The 24836-nt window shown below is 37.5% G+C and overlaps 1 protein-coding gene across 1 annotated transcript in view; it reads right to left on the bottom strand.

Annotated features, from left to right (window-relative positions):
• LOC145663866 (intracellular hyaluronan-binding protein 4.S-like) overlaps nt 1-18936 on the bottom strand; it is a 33528-nt gene extending 14592 nt beyond the window's left edge. The window contains exon 1 of the mRNA XM_081729998.1: nt 18712-18936. The gene's annotated coding sequence lies outside the window, so the exon portion shown is untranslated. The remainder of the gene's footprint in view (nt 1-18711) is intronic.
• Nucleotides 18937-24836: the final 5900 nt, after the last annotated feature.

Genomic DNA, 24836 nt, shown 5'->3' on the forward strand with positions numbered 1-24836 from the left:
AATACCAAGTGCATTTTGCACCTCCACTCGACATTTCAACTGGCGTCCTGTAAGGTGGCTGTCTAAGGAATGGAACATGTGATAATCGGACGGTGCAATGTCCGAGGAGTATGGCGGATGCAATAGTGTTTCTCATCCAAGGCATAGAATGGTGTCCCGGCTCATCCTAACCACATGGGGTCTAGCGTTGTCCTGTAACGGGAGGACCCCTTTGCGATTCAGAAGTGCTTGCTCCAGAGTTTTGAGTTTTTCTTGAACACGGCTCAACTGCTGACAGTACACAGTTGAATTGATGCTCTGATCAACTGGTAGCAGTTCCCCATGCACGATGCCGCGATCTGTTCACCAAACACACAGAAGGACCTTCTTCTCGTGTAGTACTGGTTTTGGCTGTTTTGCAACCGGTTCATAGGATGCTAACCAATGATGACGGCGAAATGGAACTTCGTACATAGGGATGCGCACGAGACAAGTTTTGAGGCTGTCTCGTCTCGAAAATGTGCTGTAGAAGCGATGTCTCGACTCGAAAAATGTACATTTCTCTATTGGAAGAGCTGTGTCTCGACTTGAATTTTGTCAGAAAAATTATGTCTCGACTCGTCTCGAACGCATCCCTATTCGTACAGGACCCACTTCTCATCACATGTCAACAACCTGTCCAGAAATGGCTCCTTCCTCAGACGAGACAGCAAAGAAACACAGGTGTCTGCTCGCTTTGCCTTCTGCTCCGGAGTCAAATCATGTGGGACCCATCGACCTAACTTATAGTACTTCCCAAGTTGATGGAGGTGCTGCCGAATGGTTTCTACACTCACACTAAGTTGTAGTCCCAGTTCCTCACATGTCTGGCACTGTTCATCTCAATCGCTGCCTGAAGATCTTCATTTTGTACATGTGTTGGTCTTCCGGCACATGGTACGTCTTTGAGCGTTTCGTCACCGTTCTTAAACTTGTTAAACCACTGCTGGATTGTCCGCGTACTCACGACACCCTCACCAAAGGCCTGGCATATCTTCCGCCCCGCTGCAGCGGCGTTTGACCCCAGTTTGAAGTTGAACTCGTACAGCATACACGCCCTTATGACGCTCTGTGGAGGTCCCATGTTCATTCTGTCCTTAACGCAAGTTCACGGTTTAACTGAACTGCCACAACCAGGTAGTATGTTGGATATACCCACACCAACAATTGATCTTCGCCTTATCTCCATTCGCATTCAACTCACGGTGTGAGGGTCAATTGAACACTTACTTTCACACAAAGCGACAAAACTTTCTTGGTTACCTATATATCATGGACCATCCTTTCGTTATGCACACATACATATACTAGTAGTAGTAGTAGTGGGAACTGTCCTCGAAGTTTCTGAGTTCGTGTCGCTGTCATGTTGGATTAAGTACAATATTGAGAAAATATTAACGCCGGTTAGGGCAATTAAAAACATGGTAGAGAGAATTCATCTGTAATACGAAGCGAAGAGTCCGTTGTTTGATCCCACGCCATGAAGTTTGTGGTGGACCGCATCGTGTCCAGAAATTTTCTCGGAGTGCTACCGTTTCCTCTCACACTCATTTACCAATTCTTGGGTAATCATGCGTCTCCGTTAGCCTATAGGGAATAATCGTGGGACGTAAAACTAAAAGATGTCATTTATTATTATTATCCCTTACATACATGTTACTTGCTATATTTTCCCCACCTACCTATAAAAGAATCGTTTTTACCTCCAGCGTATCAATTAGAACTTCCCGGTCAGAATTTCACTTGACTAGATCTTGTTTTGTTTCTCGAGAAGCGTCATGCAAACACGTCACGCCTGACGTAGGCGGAGTCATATATATACATAAAAAAAGGGGGGTTATTTTGTGGGGCGGAGCTAAGCGGTAGCCCATGCATGATATTCCTCGCCTGGGTTGAATGTAATAACAGCAAGAGCAACAAATTGATTTATTTCACATAAATTACGATTCATGAACCGTCTCCATACTTTCAGCTGTCTCTTGAGCGTTTCTCGAAGGTAAGCATAATAAACGGTTCAATCTATTGCTTTTTTAAAAAAGAAAAAAAAATGCTGTTTCCAAAGAGGTTAATTAACAAGAATTACACTAAATTTAAGTGAGAAATTCTTTACGCCTTGTGATTTCTCTTGCCTGTGATAACGCTCTGTAACACTAGCGTACACAAAGACACATGAAATCAAGGGTGGTCTTATTGCACTATGGAAAGAACATCTGAGCTACAGAGCACACGCCCTGCCTGTCAGAAGAAATTACTAAGAAAAGATCTGCTTGATTATAGCTCGCTCCCAACAAGTGTTTGATAAATCTTTTGTAACTGTTTCTTGATAATATAACACGTCCTAGCGAATTGTATCACCTTTCAACGCCCCCGAGACAAAACGCATCATTAATTTACTTTCTAAAGAGTTTCTGAAATGTGGTTAAACTAGTGGTAAATGCTTTATTTCCGCTTGTAATCGCCTAATTACTGAAGCAGACTAGGATCTCGTCAACAGATAAATTATAACATATTTTGACATAATTAGTATCCTGCGCTGATACATATAACACTCGCACCTTATTTCAAAGTGAGTGATTGTGTCCTGAAGATCAGTGGTTCACAACCGAATTGAGACCGTGACCTGGTCAATTTTTGAAATGATATTTCTACTAGTTTAACGTTCTACTGTTACAACCTTCAGGCTAAAAAGAGACGAATAATTAATGAAAATGAACTTATGAAAGAATTGGATATGAGAATGTGGAAGGAAAAGGGATAACTCTGGGAAAACCCACGGACATGATGATGTTCATCACTCGACATCGGATTTTTATGCACTTAAAATTCATGAAAAATGCATGTAGCTATGCTGTTAAATGGGTTAAAATATGCATTTAATATGCACTAACAATGCAATAAAAGAGCATTTTCAAACATGCAGCGAAGTTTTGACGAAGTTTCGTAGGTGAAATATAACATCGAGAGTGTACTTTAACTTTTAGAGACTTCTCTCCATAATTTATTTTCATTATAATTAAGAGTTCATATACTCTTAAACTTTTCAAGACATTAATTATGAGAGTAAAATAAACACAATGATATGAGAACACGATCTTTAGTTTCTCTTCGCATTTTTATTTTTGCAATGCTTTTCTACAAGTCTCCCCTGCACAAAAGAAAAGTTTCGTCTTTTAAGGATTTACTCTTCCCGTATTACGAGATGCCTCTCTAAATTTTTTGGTGCCAGTTTGTGTCATTTGTAGCAAAAAAAACTTTCAACATCAACAAATGTTATTGGACAATATTTATAGGGGATTTAGGATTTAGATTTCTAGGCTTTCGGCATCTAAGGCCATTTAGCCAGTCACGTTTTGAGGGATGACGTCTCTCGGCGAGCACACAATCCGGGGAAAGAGAATGAAGAAAGGAAGGAAGCGGCCTGGGACCTATAAGTTAAGTACCACCCCGGCATTTGCCTGGTGTGAATTAGGAAAACCTCATTCTGGGTGGATGGCCTGAAAAAGCGTGTTACACTTTTTCGACCGAGTGCTCCCACCGGCAATCGAACCCGGGACCGCTCGCACTGAAGGACAATGTTTATAGAGGGGATCAAGTTTAATATCTATGTTTTCTGGCAAACTGAAATCTAACAATTGAAAGCGTTTTCCCATAGCTTCAATAGTTTTGTAGGTGGAGTTTCTGGCCAATTTCTTTTCCACAGCGCGCCCGAATTTACCTAAAACTGACTGGAGCTCTGTTGAACTTCATTAAGTAGAGATAAGCATTCACTGAGCACCATTCCTCTCGTCTTTTGTTTCTGAATTGATGTCGACACGATATTACAGGCTGTCTTAGTAATTATCAGATTTTTCTTAACGAATTGGCAATCGTAAGTGTCTTTGCTCTGTTGATCTGTTGCTAACATTATTGGCCCTCAATAAACTACGCACCCTGCCATGCAAAAGTCATTCTGTTGCATGTGTTGAAAGTAGAAACTAAAACTGTATTTTTTGTATGCTATAAGCATACATCTGATAAAAAACTTATAGAATATGTTGAATATGCTCTTATGCACTAATATATGAATTTATGTATTATATAAACATTTGAAATATGCATTTATATGCACTATAAACCTTCAAATTCGAGCTATATTATTGTTATTAGAAACTTCTACCAAGTTTAACAGAGAACCATATAAGCAAACAAAATATGCATTAGAGTAAAAATCCTGTCTGTTCATCACAAACTCATTTGGGCTGGGATCGTATCAGGGACCCTTTCCACCAGAGACAACCTTCTACCACTGAATGACTGTGTTGATTGGTAAATTCTTCGTATAAATTATCGTATCATCATAACAATCCCTTCCGTTCATTTTCTATTATAACACACACATACACAGAAACATTGAACTTCTGTCTTCGAAAAAATTAAAGAAAAAAATCATTTCAAGATTTGAAGAAAATGGAGGATTCGATAGAAAAAAAATTAATAGTATTAGCAGTAATTATTATACTGAAAACGTAATGGTTAGATTTTGATCCATAGTAAACTAAGACTTCAATTAAAAATGATAGTTATTAAGTTCGCAAACATTAACTCAAACTAGGTTCTGGTTGAAACTGTCAGAAAAGTGTTTCCAGAACTTGGCAGTTTGAGTTTAGGCAACTCCTCCCCCAAAACAAAACAAGTAAGACAAGATACCTAACTCTCAAGCACTGAAAAGATGGCCGAGTAACCAAAACAACATAAATGGCAACACAGCTTCAATTGTACACCAATTGTACACCGTCCTGTAAAGGCTACTTCATACCTAAAAGCCAAACTAAGTCGTTATATCCATTGTTTCGGTGTTAAATTTCATTTAAATTCACACACACACACACACAATGGGAACAGCTTCAATGAAACTTTTTGTTATCTACCCTACCCCCTTCAAAAAACCGGCTTTCTGTGAAAAAGTATCTCCATCCGAAACAAGTTTTTTTTTTTTTTTTTTTAATCTAGTTGTCAGTAATCATAACTTTATAAGCGCAAGATACTGATTAGCATAATTTGTTTGTTGACGAGATATCATAAAATGAAGGTCCGGTTGCAACTTTTATTTTCCATGATTTACTGTTAAAACATTCGCGACTTTTGAGGGAAGTAATCGCGAAAATTATTTTTTCGCTACGAGGGCTGCTGGAAAAGTTTCTGCAATCAATATGAAAAGCACATATGAAATTCGTGGAATGGTTTTATTGTTTTTCAAAGTACTCACCCTTTTTGCATATGTTCAAATCAATTTGGAAAGCATTTTTTCCACTGTGAGGCTACTACTTCCGGTATTCGGAATGCGTTAGCAGCTACTTTAGGCTACACAAATCGCTTACTACGTGTCTTAGGTTTCATCTGTGGGAACAATAAGAAATCATTACGTAATAAATCAGGTGATTATGGATAAGGACACATTTATTCAACACTTTTACTGGGCAATTTAGTGTACTGGGTGAGGACTGGCGTTGTGGTAGTAAAGGATGATGCGACAATTTGTGTTTGTTTTACCCAATGATTTTTGACCTCCGGCAAACAAATTGTTATTTACCATTCACCATTTACAATCGCTCTATCTTCTAAAGCTATGGTTGCCAGATGTCCAGTATAATAAAAGAAAGAAGCTATCATTTGCTTGGCAGGACTCTTCGAACGAACAACTTTTATTGGTTCCGGCTCACCCAAGCAATATATTGCTGTTTAGTTCGGGTTCGTATGAATAGATCCAAGTTTTATCCCCTGTAACGCTGTAGTACACCACGCACAGCATTAACATTACTGCCTACTTCCAACAGTTAGGCCATGCAGACGTTGACGAGAGTTCAACACAGCCGAGAGCAGAGGTACAGTATTGTGTCAGCAATGTAACAAAGCCTCATATCATACACTCACTTGGACACGTGCTAGACAAAGGTCTCTCTCTTTCTCGGCATCCTCTCATGCCTCCCTCTGCCTCAGATTGGTTGGACTTTCTGTAATGAATATGCGCTCGGCCTAAGGTGGCGGCTCACATTGTTTATCAAGTCTTGAGGACGATGGAGTCATTCCTCTTAAAGGCCTGTCCGCCGTTCAGGAATGATTCGCGGTGGTGAATTGTGCTGCGCTATTGGTCGTCCAAGAGCATCCCAAATGTGCTCAATTGGATTATGGTCCGGCAAGTATGCAGGCCATTGAATCTGGTAATGTCTTCTCTCTCCAGATAATCGGGTACAAAATGTGTACAATGTGAGCATGCATTGTCATCTGAATTTGCGAAGTTTCTGCGCAACATTCACCACATTTAAAATTAGTTTTCACTATGACAACACGCTGTTCTGTCGTGAAGCGTTCCATTCCTACCTGTACAGAAAACAGATGACGATTATGTGCTATTCTGCGCTGCTTCACTACTAACCACAAAGAGAACATATGAAAATCGTAACGCTCAGTGCTGCCAACTTACTAGAACACAAATGGCGGGAATTTCAAAAGTTGCTTTCTTTGTGGGACACTCTTTGCATACGTATTCTTGCCTCGACGGAAAACTTTGTTCGTATTAAGAGAGGTTTCACTATAGTAGTTACTATGATAAATCTACACCACTAAGAGAAATAGTACATATACTTCACTTCCACGCTCTTTATATATGCATGTTATATCCGCTCTCATTCTCACACAAAAATTGTATTGTGCTTCCTCATGACAAAATGGCAAATGCAAATGATTTTGGGTTCGATTCTAGCTGGGGATAGAAAATCTCGAATGAAATACCACGTAGTGGGTTGGATTCCAGTTTGTAATAATCTCTTATATAACATCGGGGCTGAAATGGATATTCAATACCAATTAATCAATAAGAAATAACGCTCATGTCATTGGTAAAAAGTACAAACGCCTGGATTCATTTCTAATTGCGTTTTTTTAAACACTAATTTGGGTATACTGAAACCAACAGAACTATTTACAAACATACCTGCTCATGGGGTCACAAGAAAAAGGATTTAGATTTCTGGGCTTTCGGCATCGAAGGCCATTTAGCCCGTCACGATTTGAGGGATGACGTCTCTCGGCGACCACACTATCCGTGGTAAGGGAATGAAGGAAGCACCCTGGAACCTATAAGTTAGGTACCACCCCAGCATGCGCCTGGTGTGAATGAGAAAAACTCAGGAAAACCTCATTCAGGGTGGCTGGCCTGAAAAAGCGTTTTACATTTTTTCGACCAAGTGCCCCCGCCACGAATCGAACGGGTCATGACAAAAACAATCTCAAATTCGGGAAATAACTCAAATTTGAGATCATTTATCTCTTCACGCCATAGACAGGTATCTTAAAATCGGTTCCATTGGATTCAGTATGATTAAATTAGAATTAAAAAGTGTAATTAGAAATGTATCAATACGCGCGCACTTTTCCCATTAGCATAAGCGGTAGTTCAAAGAACAAAGTTTTGGGGTAATTAATGGATCTGTTTAATAATAATCATTTCATTGGATTCAGTATCCTCAAATTGGTGTAACAAGGATTTTAGGAATGATAAAAAAAAAAAATGATCAAAAGATTGCGATCTTGGCCAATAATTAGTTTTTGGATCAGGGGCCACAACATTTTTGAACGGTCCTAAATCGAGTTTTCGTATTTTCTACGGAATAAGCACACCATATTGAGTTAAGAGTCTTCATCCCGGCGAAATTAAAATACCGCTAATTTTACAGTAATTATGTGATATCTTCAAATAGATAAAAGATAATCGAAATGTGGAACAAGAGCGCCCTAGACAATATTATTTTACATGAGATACCGTTATCACGACTCACTTATCTGCTTTCGATTTCGAGCCATTTTGAAAATCGGCATTTATTTTCGCGTTTCTAAACAGCTGAAAACGGAAAGCCACTAGGTGACTTGTGATAACGGTACCTCACGCAAAATAATATTGTCTACGGCGCTCTTGTTCCATATTTCAATTATCTTTTATCTATTTGAAGATATCACATAATTACTATAAAATTAGCGCTATTTTAATTTCGCCGGGATGAAGACTTAACTGATGGTTTAGGTTTGGCTACACTGTATGTAGTTTTCCAGATATAAGGCGGACAAGAAAATATTTGCTTGACATATATTGGATCTTCTGATCCAAAAAGTACAATTACAAACAAGTTGTCACTTGTAACCAGCTGCATAAGCGTTAGTTTTCTTAAATTAAAAAAAACAAACTTGCTATCGCATGCTGAATTGTATTTAGCATGTAGTGATTAACAGAAAATTTTAGAATGGCTACCTTGTTAGAAAGAAGTTGCGAATGAGTGCGTTTTTACTAGGACTAGATGAACACATGATAAAATCAATCATATAATTTTTAACAACGTCACAGCGATTCACTATGGGACTGTACTTAGAAACGTTTCATCTCTCAGTGGTTGGTGTTGACTGCTTTTTACATACCGTACAAAACAATATCATAATCCAGGGACTAGATCTCGATCGCTTTCTCCTAGAAATAAGTTTTACTCATTTATAGGAGGAGGATTTTCCCCTCATTCTCCTCCTCCGCTATTAGCGTTGGAAGTTAATAATATATATATATATATATTTTTTTTTTTTGACGGCCTATACTTTTGATACCCACAGCACTATCTAATTACACAGTCTCCTGGAGCCTCAGGAAAGAAAGCATATGAGCTCTGTAATTATAAATTCAAAGCGTTAATGAATCTCCAAGACAACTACTGATTCATTGGGCAGTAAATTTTAGCACCTCTTTTAGTAGTTGCTGCATAGATTTACTAATCAGAATTCGAGGAGGAGAAGAACGTATTAGCAAAACAGAAGCAACTCGATTTACCAATTAGCAAATTAATTAACAGCGGATAGTCATGAAGTGATTGGTACCTGTTTGAAAAGAATACTGTTAAGTTATACCAGTGCTTATGTAAGGAAATGGCGCCATGGAAATCAATGCTGGCAATTAACGTTCTCTTGCCCTTCTCTTCAGTTTCTAAGAAGACGTAGTTATTAAGAGCCAAGGGCACGAGTGAATTACTATCCCTGTCACATGTGAAACGGAAGATCGTCTTAGTACTATAATAAAGAAACTAAACTAAATTTCATAGCGTTATATACTTAGTTCATGCTAGTGCGTGGTTGGTTTCGGGATTAGTTTTAGTTGGATGATGTGTGTGTGGCACATCATGGATCTCATTCTATAATAGCCTTCGCAAAATCTGCGAACAACAACGCAACAAACAATTATAACTGCTATGCCGATAATTGCAAACTAAACAAAAAAAATTTGGGTTCCGTTGACGCAAAGCTCTATAGAATGGGACACCAGGTCCTTTCGCCGTTTTTGCTGGATTTCTAGAAAGAACTTGCCACCTCTTAATTCACGGATCTCTCTGGTTGCTTCGCCATGTTCGGATGACACCAAAAAAATGCGTAGGCCCTATATCTCCACGAGGAACTGATCATAGACGCCTATATGAATGCGCTAAAACCATTTGGATACACAGGAGCGTTTCTAATACTTGAAACTCTTTGGCGTGGGAGACCCGGGTTCGATTCCCGGCGGGCGCCCACGTGGTTCGGATAAGTACGTCCACGTCTCATATAGCCTCGATGTTGAAAGGGACGCTCAACTCAAAATCTAATCCAATCCTAATACTTGAAACAACTTTTAACTAGATACGTTTCCAAAAGCCAAAGCTGGGGCAAGGTGCGAGGCGAAGTATAATAAAATGAAATTTCAAAAAAATGAAATGAAATCTTTGAGTTTTACGTCCCACGATTATGCCAGTTAGGCTAAAGGAGACGGTGATGATGAGTAATGAATGAAGCGGTGGAATGAAGAAAGTGGGAGGAAACGGGAGAATCCCGAGAAAACCCACGCACACGGTGTTTGTCCACCACAAGTTCACTTGGCGGGGTCTGGGATCGAACCCAGGGCCCCGAGCACCAGAGGTGAACGCTCTGCCACTGAGCCACCGCGGCCCCAATGAAATTTCAAGCTCTACATCCCATGATTGTGTTCTTTAGGCTAATGGAGACGGATGATTAATGAAATGAATGGTTACCAGTGTCGTATAAATGGAGGAAACGGAGCAACTCCGAAAAAATATTTTTTCACTAATTTTAGGTATGTTTTCACTAATTTCCATTTTCAAGCGAAGCATTTTCGACGTGTAACAAGTTGTTTGTGATAATACGCAAGTCTGTGCTACAACAACAAATGAAATATAGTTGCATTGCTTGATGTTCCCATTTACAGCTGAACATCGTTACAGCGAATTTGATCAAGGGCGAACAAAATTCGTTACGAATTATTCCTAAACACATTTTTTTCCAATGGTATTCTGTTCTGGGATCTTCTCTTGATAAAGACATATTTTAAACCAATTTTGGAACTAGGGATGTACTGACAACACGATTCAAGAAAGTTATTATAATCACTATTGATAGAAGCTATAGGGCACATATTCATAAGAAAAGTAACTTTCCTTGTGCCTTCACATTTGTTCCTTGAATTGTGTATTTCCTTCCTAGCTGGGAACGTTGTCAACAAGTTTTTTTTTTCCTGCGTCACATGATCCTTGCAAAAATCTTTCAATTTAACATCCCACGTTATGTCCTTTAGGTTAAGGGACACAATGATTAAAGCAAGTTAATGATGATGGAGAATTAGTGGAATGAGAAAGTGGGAGGAAACGGGAGTACTTCGCGAAAACCTACGGACAGGATGTTGTCCACCAGAAACTTGCTTGGCCGGGGATCGAATCAGGGACCCCACAATCACAGGTAAGCGCAGTACCACTGAGCCAACGTGCTCCCACAGAGGATCCTTACCCTTAAATCTCTTACTGTAGTTTTAGATTTCTTATAGAGAGCAATTTACACAGAGTATTCCGTAGACTTAATTTCGGTTTTTAATTACTCCTCCCTAATTATTGAGTTGAGTTGATTTTAGTTCAACGTCCCGTTCAGCAGCGAGGCTATATGAGACGTGGACCTACTGATTAACGTGGAATCCGAACCACATGAGCTCCCGCCGGGAATCGAACCCGGGTCTCACATCCCTAATTAAAATCACTGTACTTAATAGTTCAGTCGCTGCTTATGAAAAGACTTGTTCAAATTAGCAATTTATGTGGAATTTCACAATATAGACTATCTTCTAATGTTGTTGCTACTAAATTCACTTTTTGCGACTGTTGTAAATATTTTCCACAGGCAGATTACAGTAACAACATTAGAAGATATGATTGTTGAGTTCCACATAAATTATAATTTTGAACAGTAGTTGTGGAATTAAACTTAGATTACTAATTTGAATGAAAACTCTTCATAAAAATAGCGAAGAAACTGTTAAACACAGTGACAATAATTAGAGGTAATTAAAAACAGAAATTAAATCTACAGAATACTTTGTGAAAATTATAGCTTATAAGAAAACTTACAATAGGAGATGTGAAGGTAAGGATTCGGTGATCAGGGCCGGCGCTAGGGGGGTCGAGCCGTGCCACCACCCAGGGCGGCAAAATTTAAAAAAGAAAATACAGGGGCGGCAAAATTTGAGAAAGAAAATAAATAAAGGGGCGGCATGTGAAGTACCGCAAAAGGCGGCAAAACTTCTAGCGCCGGCCCTGTCGGTGAAGCACTAAAACAAAAAGAAAACAAAGGAACAAATATGGATGCACTTTTCTTCGCTATAATCACATTAAGGTAATAATATCTATTCAAGCTTTGAAGTATTTTTGGAGGTGTTTTTTTTTTCTTTATCTGGGTTTTACTACCCAGAAAAAAAGAACATTAGGTATTATTGGCTTGGAAAAATTACAATGAATATGTGCCCGACACGAGAAATTTCTAGTCTCGAAAAAACATTTTAAAATCGAGATGGAACGAAACATTTGAAGAGTCTCGTGGACAGCACTACTTCAGCCAAATTTTAGGTCTCAAAAGTTTTTTTTAGTATTAGGGGAAGTGGGGGCATAATGCCCCCGGGGCAAGATGGTCAACCCGGTATATAGTGGTGTTCCTCTGGTGACAGAGAATTGGTACTACTAGGGATGCGCACGAGACAAGATTTGTGGCTGTCTCGTCTCGATAATGTGCTGTAAAAGTGATGTCTCGACTCGAATTTTTTTCAGGAAAATCCTGTCTCGACTCGTCTCGTGCGCATCCCTAGGTACTACTGCACAACCCGTAGTTAGTGTGGCACGAAGTGTTTAGAAAGGGAGACGTCGCTACGTTCAATAGCGTATGATATAAGAGGAGAAAACCATTTTCATACTACGTCGATATAAGGTTATGTGATGAATATTCTACCTGTTGCTGAATAAACTAATTACTTGAATAAAACATGCTACACGCATAGATAGTGAGAAAGGTTTGACCATGAAACAATCATGCATGATTTCCTTGCGCAAGATGGTGGATAGCAGATAAAGTGTTTTTGAAAGTTATATCGGGATTGGGGCAGAATGGCCCCTTAAAATTGTACAGGGGACCAAAATACTCCGTGTCGAATTGAACAGAGTACCATACTACCCTGTGAATAGTATGAAGGTCAGTGCTTCCTGTGAATGAGCGTGTGTACTTGTTTCGTCATCTTTTGGCATGTTAGAGACCTAGTCTTGAAATTTGTTTGATATACCCTCTATTCCACTTCGTATTTTCTTTTTCATTTAATTTTATTTTAGTATTATTTTCGTTTTTATAGTTTTCCGCTCATTGTTTTATAGTTGTACAAGTAATTGTTTCATTAACTAGCATTTCCTTATCGAAACAGAATATAATTTTGGTTAATATGTGTGTTCCAAGGATGGGGCCATTTTACCCAGGAGGCTGGGGTAAAACGATCATTCACAATAGGTCAATTTATTTGCACATACAACTTGCTTGGTAAAACTTTCACACCTTACACCTCTTTACATTTGTAGAAGAAAGAGTAAAGAATGCTGTACGGCAAAATCATCGACTTTCCATTCACAGCAACGTTGCTACTTCAATTTCAACCTTAAGGTGACCATTATGTCCCCACCTCCCCGACAAGATTCAGAGTATAGAAGCTTTAAATTGTTAAAGTGATTGTAAATACAATGGAAAAGTATTTATCAACGTTTAAAGATACGCAAGTCAATACACAATATTAACTAAGTTACTTCAAGTATAAATATACTTCACATGTTATCTCACATCCTTTGTGGGCCTCTCATGACACGGAAGGATTATAATAACTTCTAGATGAAATTAAAAAAAAAAAAAAAAAACCGACATAAATTCACAAGACGAGACGTGAAAACTTCGACACGATAAAGCCTTTGCAGGATCGAGACTAAAGACAAAGAATTCGAGAACTGAGACTACAGTTTTTTTTTAAAAAAATGAAAAGAGACGAGAAAAACCTTATTTCTCGTCTTGAATTTCAGTTGAGTTTACCATTTCATTCAGCAGCGACGCTATATGAAACGTGGACCTACAGCGCTTAACGTGGGATCCCAACCACATGAGCTCCCACTGGGAATCGAACCCGTGCCTTCCGCGCCAAAGATGTGGATACGCTATCCATATAGCCATTAGAGAGATCTATTTTTTGTGTCGACCCAACACTACTTACAGACAATAAAGGATAATTTTGTAAAAAGCAAGGGACATTCAAATCCACATGGTGAAGAAAACAGTAATATCATAGCATTAAAAAGCCCCGTTGATATCAAACAAAACAAAAAAGATAATTCCTCAAAATCGATGGTATGAAAATCAAAAATGGCGCGGGCAGTCAATAGCGTTAATCAAGCTGCAAATGAAGCACACAAATCCAATGAGACATTATTTGTTATATGTACTCACTTGTAGATTATTTCTTTGCTGGGGGTAAGTTGTAAGAAGTTACAATCACTTCTTAACCACTTATTATTATTATTAAACAATATTGTTGTACTTTCATCCTAGGCTATCCTCAACAAGCACATACTTACTATTTCAAATAACGATACCACAAAACTATCATTGCGTAACACAATCTACGACTCTGTAGCCATGTTTTAGAGGAGCAAATATCTGTAACTTAAAATATTTAATGTAACTTGTATGTTCATAATGCGAAGTGACAATTACGTACCGTAATCTGACCATCATCTCTAACTATCACTACATCTACAGTACTAATTTACGACAAATAATGCAATACCAATCGTAATGTGTTAGTAACATCACTATGATCTAGAACTAATTTAATCTTATATCAAAAATTTTTACTTGAATTACATAAATGAAACACCTGGTCAGAAAAGGTTTGTTTGCATGTCGCAGAACACATACACATCTAGAGATTTCTTGCGCGTGTACACTTGTTGCCAACATAACAAATTTAAAACGGTATAGAAACTTTTAAAAAAAATGAATATAGAGCAGCGTCTTCTTTCAACATATAAATATTCTTGAAGTATAGGTCGCAAATATGTAAAAAGAGAAGACGAAGAAGAAGAAAAAGAAAAATGCTTCTCGCTTGTTAATAACATAGTTAATAATACAATCAAGAGCGGGAAACAGTCCTTTTTGATGGAGAACTGAGCAATCTTGTTACGAAAAATGTTATATACAACTAGAAATTATGTTCTCTGACGTTAACTATTAGTCACCAATGTTCGGTGGTTTGAAGTCACATCAATTTGTCTCATTCACTCCCTTCAAATATCTTGAATACACGTACGCTGATTACTAAATTACATAAAGATTGTCACTTGCGAGGGAAACCCCCGATCTCAATGTTATGTTACGTATGGAATCTTTGGCCCCCGTGCCTGCCTCTCAAACACTTGTGACTAATCCCGAACAACGCCTGAAGGAAGAAGATAACCTCATAACACATGGACGTGACTTCCTTCTCTATCCAAATAAGGATCAGGACTTCTCGTATCAAGCTTACTAGTGCACTTTCTTGAACTGAAGAAACCTCCAAACCAAAACTCTGCATTCATTTTAATTTGCAGATCAAATAGCTGTAATATTCAGGAGTGCCTATCCATCCCACGATTCATGGCGCACTCCTCTACATTATCCTAGCGGCAGGTCCTACATCCCAAGAAAGATAATACTACTTTTAAAGTTTCTGTTTTAAGGTCCTCATACTATACCGGGGTTATGAAGGATGGAATCTATTAACAAGGGCCCGAACCACAACCCGGGCTCGAATCGAATACAGTTAACAGGTGCACAGACTACCACACAAGATCAACCCTCCAGTATTGGCCGTTCACCACAGTATAGAGACCTGCATGGGCCGGGCTTGGGCGGGCCGACTCTGCTATTTCTTTGGGCCGGGCCGGGCCGGGCTTGGGCGGGCCGACACTGTTATTTCTTTGGGCCGGGCCGGGCTTGGGCTGGCCGACACTGATTTCTCTTCAGGTCGGGCCGGGTTGGGGCTGATCAATTGCAATTCTTTAATTATTGACTTTCGTTAAACGATAATTCGAATAAAGCCAAACGTTGAAGAAGTGCCCGTGAAAAATGTTACAAAGAATGCAATACCTATTTACAGTTTGTGTTACTTAGCGGCTCCACTTTCACTATAGAGGATTGCAGGTATTATGCGGTAAATTGAGCTCTGACCTTGACCTTCACTGAACTCAAAATATAACAAGAAAGGGTGGGAATGTTTTGCCTGTCGCTAAACAATATTGCCATCTTCACTTTATACTAAAAATCAATTAAGTTAGATTTTTGTTACAGGGAATGGAGTTTATGTTCTCTCGATGACAGGCAAAGTTCTAGGAGGCAATGGTACCATTCGGGAGGCTGTGAACCAGAGTCAGGTTGAGAACCAGAGTTTAGAAAATGTTTGAGGGTTAGGCCAAATTTAGTACTAAATTTTGAGAAAGATTGGGGCTCGAGCTAATTTAAAAAAAAAATTATCGGGCCCGGGCCGGGCTTGGGCCAAGAATTTTAAAAAACTTATCGGGCCGGGCCGGGCTCGGGCCGAAAATCTCCAAAACTTTTCGGGCCCGGGCTGGGCCGGGCCTAGCTACGTTCGGGCTGGATTGGGCTCGGGCCGAAAAATTCGGCCCGTGCAGGTCTCTACCACAGTATCTCGCTTCCAATAGAGCTGATTACAGATACTGGGTGGCTCTGATCTTCAACACGCCACAGTCTACCGCTTTGGTTAAAGTACTTATATACAGGATGGCCACAAAGTCCCGTCACCTCTTGATAAATGCTAATGTAAGTTTTTCCGTTGTTTCAGATTGTGTGAACAATGGGTAATATACATCCTGTTACAGTATTAAAAAACGTGTTATTGCAATGTTGTTTGGTGCATGAAAGAAGCCATACAGGTAAGACACTGGCACAAGTGCATGCAGACTTGCGGACAGTTTCAACGAATTTTCCCCCCGAAACAAACACTTTTAGGATGGGAACAGAAATTATTCGCTACAGCAGTGGCGTAGGGAAGGGTTACCCAGAGCCCCCCCCCCCCAAAGAGGTCCGACAATGTACTTTGATGTTTGTAATTTTTTATATATTTTATGTTTATATATTTTTTTGTTTGTAATTTCTCTATATGTACCTATAACAGCACTTGCTCCCCCCCCCAAACACACATCCTGGCTACGCTACTGCGCTACAGTAAGTGTGAAGGATAAGGAAAGAAGTGGCAGACCTCCACACGAGCAGACGAGGCCGGATCTACCCGCACCACTTGCCTGGCCACCACGAAGCCAAGACCTCACCATCTGTGATAATGCGCTATGGGAGTTCATAAAGAGCATCGTTGTACAAAACCGTTACGATAACACTGCCGAACTGACAGAAGCTGTGAAACACGTTTTTACTCGAATTACACCTGTAATGCTACGCAAAATGTCGCACAGAAACTAGCGGCATATTATCCTTTATCATGAGAATGACTATCGACAAACTGATCGTTTGGACACTTAATAATTCCTATCTCAATAAAACTTCTCGAAAGCATTGTTGTTCATGTCATTCAGTTCTTTTCGTGTAGTTATTTACGTACGTTTAGTGATTTATGTTACTTATTTTCAGGGGTACCGGGACTTTGTGGCCACCCTGATAATATGAAGCGTTCTGAATAATGTTATATAGTAAAGTCGAACTCAAGATCGGGTCCAATTTTCTTATTTACCCAAAGGTGCAGAAGTAAGAATAGTCCGTCAAATTAAGAAACCCTTTTTCTTTCACTTTTCTTGCTTTAAATGATTCCCTAAGATGTTCTGGATTGTTATTACCTTGGTGTATGCCCAAATAATTGCGTACAGATTGATAAAATGCGTGCAAACTGATATCCTTCTCCTTTCAGCTAATAATGTACGTTCAGGCATAAGCCGTAAAAACAACTGTGCAAAAAAACATAAACCTACTTGTGCGAAGTGGCCACTAAATGCGAGAAAGCTTTCTAACAAAGTCAGAGGAGGAATGCAACAGCGACGGAAGATATGCTCATAAACAATGATAATGCACAAAAATATAATATCGCATAAAATAACATTCCTTAGACCACATGTAACAGTTTCACACTAGTAACTACTTTTGTAAACAGGTCGTGCAGGAATATTCCACCGGTAAAAATTAGTATATTACATACGGTATATTAGTATTTGATATACACTCACTTATTTTAATACTAATATAGTCCTTATATGGTTTGACACTATTATCAGTACACTTATAAATTACTGGCTTCCTATACTCCGACAGTGGAAATTAATATCCTAGATAATCCTTTTTCATATGCACTCACTCATTTTAACTGTAAAATTAATATTTTTATGACGAACTATTCTCCACCAGTACCCAAAGGAATAATATAGATTTCAACAATAATAATTGAGTCCGTCCTTATGAAAAAAGTGCAAAATGAGCTTGCATTACTATCCATAGTGTCTAAGGTTTCTTTTTCAACTGGTTTAGAGGGTTATCGATCTTTTCTTGATCTCTTTAATTCAATGACTCACTCTGAGTCATAAACCTCTCTAATTTTTTTGTGGATAACCTTGTAACATTTACCAGTACCCGTGTTCTAATAAGAACGTTGATTACGCAATGATTACATGGACTTTGGGCAACCACTACAATTCGCTGTTATGTTGGCCACCCTGACAAGAAATATTCCACGTTCCAGTAGGCAACAAAGAACACGAAAATCGTATTTATCTAACTAATGACCAATATTTTATATTTACTGACTATTAGTTATATTGTTTCACTATATATAATGTTACTTTGAACTTCTATTGCAAACTATTATTTTAATAAAATGGGGTAAGAAATTTCGAATAGGACTCCAGATAACATAGCACGCTAGATAAAATATAATTTATACGTATTCAATAATGCAATATGATCAGTTATTTTGTTCCCCAACTTCTTCACAATTTATAAAATTATTTTCCTTCAAAAGGCTTGATAATTGCGCAACAATGCTAATAAAATATTATATGAATAAACTGCTTTTCCTCATTATTGTTTACTTTCTAGAACAATCATTCAATGACCTTAATTTCTGAATACAATTTCAGTTTTAACATAATAAAAGTCTCTATTTCTTATCTTTGTCTATCAACACAGCATCAACAGTCGCAATTATGTGGAATTTGCAGCAAAGTTAGCTAACAAAATGGCAGATCTCTTAGTGCAGTTGACTTACAGTACCATGTCTATTGCACTAGAACTTACCTAAAATTTGAAGAAACAGCGTCCATAACATTTTCTTTCTTGCTCTGATTTTGGCTAGCAATGAATTTCGTAATAAATGGACTAAATTATTTTTAATGATTTGTTTCGGTTGTTCATCATCAAAATAATAAGCTAATCAGATGATGTAACAAATCTATCGGCAATTCACAACCATTTAAACTACCAGATGAACTGACGGTGTCAAATCAAAAACGCTAGTCAATTGAGCCTCATTTATTTCAAATGCTCAAACAAAAATAATCGAGGTAGCAGATGATTCAGCTTTTTTCAATTCGAATGTGAAATAAAGAAAACACTAACAGCTTGTACCTATTAATTAGGGATGTTATAATAAAATGTTTTTTTGGATGACGAAGTAGACTTGGCTTCTTTAAGATGGCAGGTGTTATTGAATTAAGTTGGTATTTTACTAAAGCCCTATAGACTTAAAAAAAGTAACCTATGTTCATTCAGCCTATTAATTTGATAAGAACATTTCAAGCACAAGTAATAATTAAAATTATCAGTTGTGTGATCATTTTGACACACGTGCTTTATTAGTAACAGCTGTATTTTAAGAAATGAGGCGGAGAGGGAAAATTTGTTAACTTGCTAGATTATTTTTCCCTTTACTGTTGATATAATAGATAATAATCTAGGGCCTCATTCAGTAGCGGTTTAGGTCAACGCAACGCAAGATTTGCGTTTTTGTTTGCGATATTTGGTATACTACTTTTTATAATTACTTGTTATAATATCTTGACGCGTTGCGATCCGCAAATTTAGCGATGACCTTTATGAAATGAGGTTCCAAGTTAGTGATGACAAAGAACCTTATAAAATCCCACCTTTATAGGCAGAACTTCCCATTTTGCTTTTAAATTTCACACTCGTTATACTAATTACAAAATTTTCAAAATTTATAAAATACGAAAATGAAAACTATTATGTGTTGCTTTTTTCGATATTTGAGTGAATTATTCTAATCTTCTAAATTCCTAAGAAGTATTTTCCTTAATTAAAAAAATAAATTAGCAGTTTCTCGTGTGGTAAGATACCTTTTCCGTTCATGATTTAAAAAAAAAAACTCCAGACTACAATTTACGTTCCATTCCCGTATCCAGGGGGTCTAGGGGGCCGCTCCCCCCTAAATTTTCGCTGGTCCCCCTAAAATTTTCAGAATAGGCTTGCAAATGCACTATAATATGGTGATGAATTACAAATGGTTGGATCGGGCCCCCCCTAACCTCAGCCGGGTCCCCCTACATTTTTGGGCTGGCTACCGCCCTGTTACGTTCCATGTTGCTGTTGTTTTAAGATTCACAAGTTCCTGCATAAATCACTTTCACACTAACATACATTTTCAAATAAAATTTTAAAAATTAACACATATTTCAAGCTTATTCAAGAGTCATTAGCCTACTTCCCGCTTGTAGACAATTTGGCGTTGATAGAATAAATTTATGAAAAATCCCATATATGCTGCTAATTTTCACGAAAATTTCCTCCATCCTTATTCGAATTGGTTAAAAAAATCCTAAAAAATGGGATTTTTTCCACGGGCTGGCATCACTGCCCCGAGTCTCAGTTCTATAAACCGAATTAATACCTTTAAAAGTAAAATAATTAGTGGCGTATATAGATTTATTTTTAGAGTAGACTTTTCAATTTGCGGGGGAAATATTGTTTTAATTTATTTTTCAGTCTTCCAATAACTCTCCTAACGCATCTCCGAAGGTTGAACGTATTCATAACTTCTGAAATCATAGTGGTTATGATTAAACATAGTTACAAATTTGATAATTCCACAGTGTGACCCAGTTATTATTATTATTATTATTTTACAATCTGATAAATTTTCAGGTTGTTAACTGACATAATATTACTAAAGATTTTTATCTGACATTAACACATACTATCAAATGATGATAGAACCAGTGACAAATCCAAGAGGTAGTCAAAGTAGAAAATCCTCTCCATAGTTTTAGTAATGCGTTGCGTCTCTCTCTCTCTCTTTGAAAGAGGTTCATCTTCTCCGTCTCAATCAAAAAATTCCTCATTTACACTTGAAGATTCCGAAAGCCCAGGTCGACTTAAGTGCTATGTTCAAAAGCTCATTTTAAACGGTTGAAACTTTCATCGTGTTTGCCATGTTATAAACACAAAATGATAAATTAAATGTTTCAGAAATTACCCTCCACCTCTATACAGACGGAATCTTTGAAAGTGATGAATCTCGGGTGACATACTTTTAGTGAGAAATTCATATCCGATGTTTCCTCGTGAAAAAGTAAGACTTGTTAGGTATTCTATATTTGGAGTGTATTTTTAATTTTCCTTTTCACATTAGGAAACCACTTTAATGGAAGTAACATGATAATATACGTGACACGGGAAGGTCTCCCACAAGTTCTCGCTAAAATCTCATTGCCACATAGCACATCTCATAGACCATCACGAGAAATGAAAATGAGCAAAATTTAAAGATGCTATGGACCAGAAGGATAGGAGCTAAGGGGCTTCAAAGTTTGAATATCAAAAAATTATATCATGGAATTATGTACGTTTAAAGTAAATAACTTGAAAACAGTTAAAGCAATCAAAACAAAAGTTGCACGATATAATGAGAACAAAATACCCTATCGAAAACCACAAACAGTGTTGCCACAGGTGAAGCCAACTCAATATGAAAATATTTTGTTTGAAATAGCACCATATACAAGTGTGCACAGATTTAAAATGCACAATTATCACTAAGCATAACAGTGAAGTGTACTGGTATAATGTTGCACACTGTTGGAGCTACATGTGCTGAAAATGTACAATGGAGAAGTCTGATATATGGCAACAGATGGTATTAAAGGAATCTGGGTCGCATACTATGAATTTAGTTCAAATGCATAACACCGATAGTATGACAAAAGGAAAGTGTCAGCAGTGTCACAAAATATTGATGCATTTGAGAAACGAAATTGATGTTCATTTTTACGACCTGTGTCAGCTCTGAAGCTATATAGCACGGGAGCTATAGTGTAAAGTGGCATCCGAATCATTATGAAAGAAGAAATATAACAATGAAATGTAAGGTGAAAAATACAACAAAAACATGTCCGAGGCGGGATTGGAACTCGAAATCCCTAACATGTCGGTTGCCTAGCTTTCTAGATCACACGGCTATCCGGGCCGAATAAAAACGAAATGAAGTAGTAATAAAATAATTATACGTATTTCGAATGTGAATATGGCAATATTACAGTGTACAAACATATTCTATGGTATGTAGGAGAGGAAGTAAAAGAATAGGCCTATGCCACTTAACACAAAAGACATAAACAAAGAAAGTACTCTTCCAAATATTGATAAGATAATCTGGAGAACTAGTTTACAGAATTTTTTTAAAAAATATTTCTCTTCTCGCATTTTTGCGAGTTGTCTTCTTATTCACCGCGGCTACAGAAGTGTATCCTTTATTACCCTTCATTGCCACATATCAGACTTCTCCGTTGTACATTTTTAGCACATGTAGCTCCAGTACAACACTGTACCACTACATTTCACTGTTATGTTTAGTGATAATAGTGCATTTTAAATCTATGCACATTTGTATATGGTGTTATTTCAAACAAAATATGTTCATATTGAGTTGCCAACATTGTTTATGGTTTTCGATAGGGTATTTTATTTTCATTATATCGTGCAACTTTTGTTCTGATTGCTTTAACGGTATTCAAGTTATTTACTTTAAACGTACATAAATCCATAATATAGTTTTTTTTTTATATATATATTCAAATTTGGAAGCACCGTAGCTCCTATCCTTCTAGTCCATAGCATCTTAAATTTTGCTCATGTTCATTTCTCATGATGCTCTATCAGATGTGCTATGTGGCAATCAGATTTTGGCGACAACTTGTGGGATCTTCCCGTGTGAGCAAATTAATTTCAGCGTGATGATTAAAACAGTTCACCAGTTTCCCGTGACAATATCAGACAATTTCTGTGTAATTTTTATTTTCATTTTTGAGATTTTTTTAAACACTCCTCTTCCCTTATAAAATTATAATTTCTAAACACGTTGGGACACGTGCCTATTTGTTTTTAATAAGGAGTTTTTGTACCGAAGTTAATCTCCCTAAATTGGGAAGAGTGCTGACAGACTCAAATTTTTAGCATAAATTTTGAACCCCTTCTTCACCCTGTTACGTGTTTTAATGAAAGTAATGAGGTGTAAACCCAGTCAGAGCCAAGTGTACCAACAACCTACCGAAATTCATTTCGAATAGTTTACCGGTTTTCCTGTGATGATGACGCAGACAACTCGGTGTTATTTTTATATACTGAGAAATAATTATATAAATTGCCCCTTCCTTAAAAGCGGAAATTTTAAAATCGCTGCAGCAGGTTGAGATCACCCTAACATGAAAGATTCCTATTATAAGATATTATAATTTTGGTATAATTCGCACGTTTGTGGATATTCTGGGCACACTTAAATGTAATATCAGCAAATTTCTGTCAGACCGAGAGATTGCAGACAGTGAGACAGCGCGAGCTCACAGGGGCGCCACAGTCGGGGGAAGGGGGAGCAAAACTAGCCTCAAAAAGTAAATTTTATAACGTGTTTTCTACTGACATTTTTTTAAAATTTATATTCTTGTAAAGTAGCGTCAATTACATCATCTTTTTCCATTCCACCATGGAAGGAGATAGTTTTATAGTACTAGGGGAGCTGTGTATCGACAAATGGAGACATAGCATGTGGCATGTAGAAGAAAGACAGAGGGGGTGTTTGCTGATATTGTTTATAGTGGGCCATGTTTTTGTGAACTTTTTCCAGGCATTGAATTTTACTGGATTTTATATTAAAAGTCGTAGCGGAGGGGGAACAGTATATACAGCACTTATTTTTGATTGCTTAGAATCGACACCACTACGCCAAACTCGGTCTTTGTTGAAAGTACTATCTAGGAGATGTTGTTATTTCGCTATTCTGTTCGCAATGCTGTTCGATATTGTTTTTGTTTATACATATCGGTACATAAATAATAATAATAATAACACATTGTAATTGATACCATATGTATCGTATATTTTAAGCACTAAATATACCTATATCATGTATTTGAGTAGACATAAATTTTTCTTTTTGAAAAACCAGTTTAAAATACTGTATTAAATGTAAAATATAGGCTAGGCTAGGACAAGGGGGGCGCCAAAAAGTCACTTTGCCCGGGTGAGAATTTTGCCTTGGTCCGCCCCTGCGAGCTCAACTCATTTTCCACCCTTTTATCTGTCTTTTTGTTAAATATCAAGAAAATGTTCAATTATTTTAAATCAAGAGTCTAAATGTCTAATTTAATGTCTCTAAACTTAAGGAACTCCGAGATATGGAGATATAATAATTGGAATCACCACTCCTTTTTCTTCCCAACTAATTTCTTCTCTTCTAGATAAGTTATGAAGAAACACTGAGACATTTGTTCAGTTATTTCAAGTGAAAGGTCTAAATAACGAATTTCATGTCTCTAACCATAAGGGATGCCGAGGTACGGACGTCTTATTATAATAATTATAATAACTCTAATCCCTACTACTTTTCTTCCTTCCCCTTTTTCTTCCCTTTTAGGTAAAATATTAGAAAACGCGGAAACACATTTCTAATTATTTTAAATCAGGAATTTACAGAAGTATATATCTAGACTGCGCGGGAAAAACAGTATAGGCCCAAGTTAAAAAAAAAAAAAAAATCAGAAGGCGATTTTTTTAAAAATTTTACCTCGTATAAGTATGAATCACTTACACTAACAGTACCAAGACGCGATTATTCAACTCACGTTTTGAATTGACATACTCCAAATTAATCGGATGAGGAGCATGACACATATATCTTCAATTGTAACTTTTGATTTTGGCTAATTTCTGACTTATACTGTTTTCCCGCTCAATATATATATATATATATATATATATATATATATATATATATATATATATATATATATTAAAATTTGGTCAATGTACACGTATGTCTATAAATAGAGTGCTTCGGGTAGAGATGCCTATAGGGGAGAGATGCTAGTTTTACTATAACTTCGTCGTAACAACAACATATGGCACGAACTTGC

Source organism: Thermobia domestica, chromosome 11 (assembly GCF_964235325.1).
Source record: "Thermobia domestica chromosome 11, izTheDome1.hap1.1, whole genome shotgun sequence".
Classification (NCBI taxonomy): domain Eukaryota; kingdom Metazoa; phylum Arthropoda; class Insecta; order Zygentoma; family Lepismatidae; genus Thermobia; species Thermobia domestica.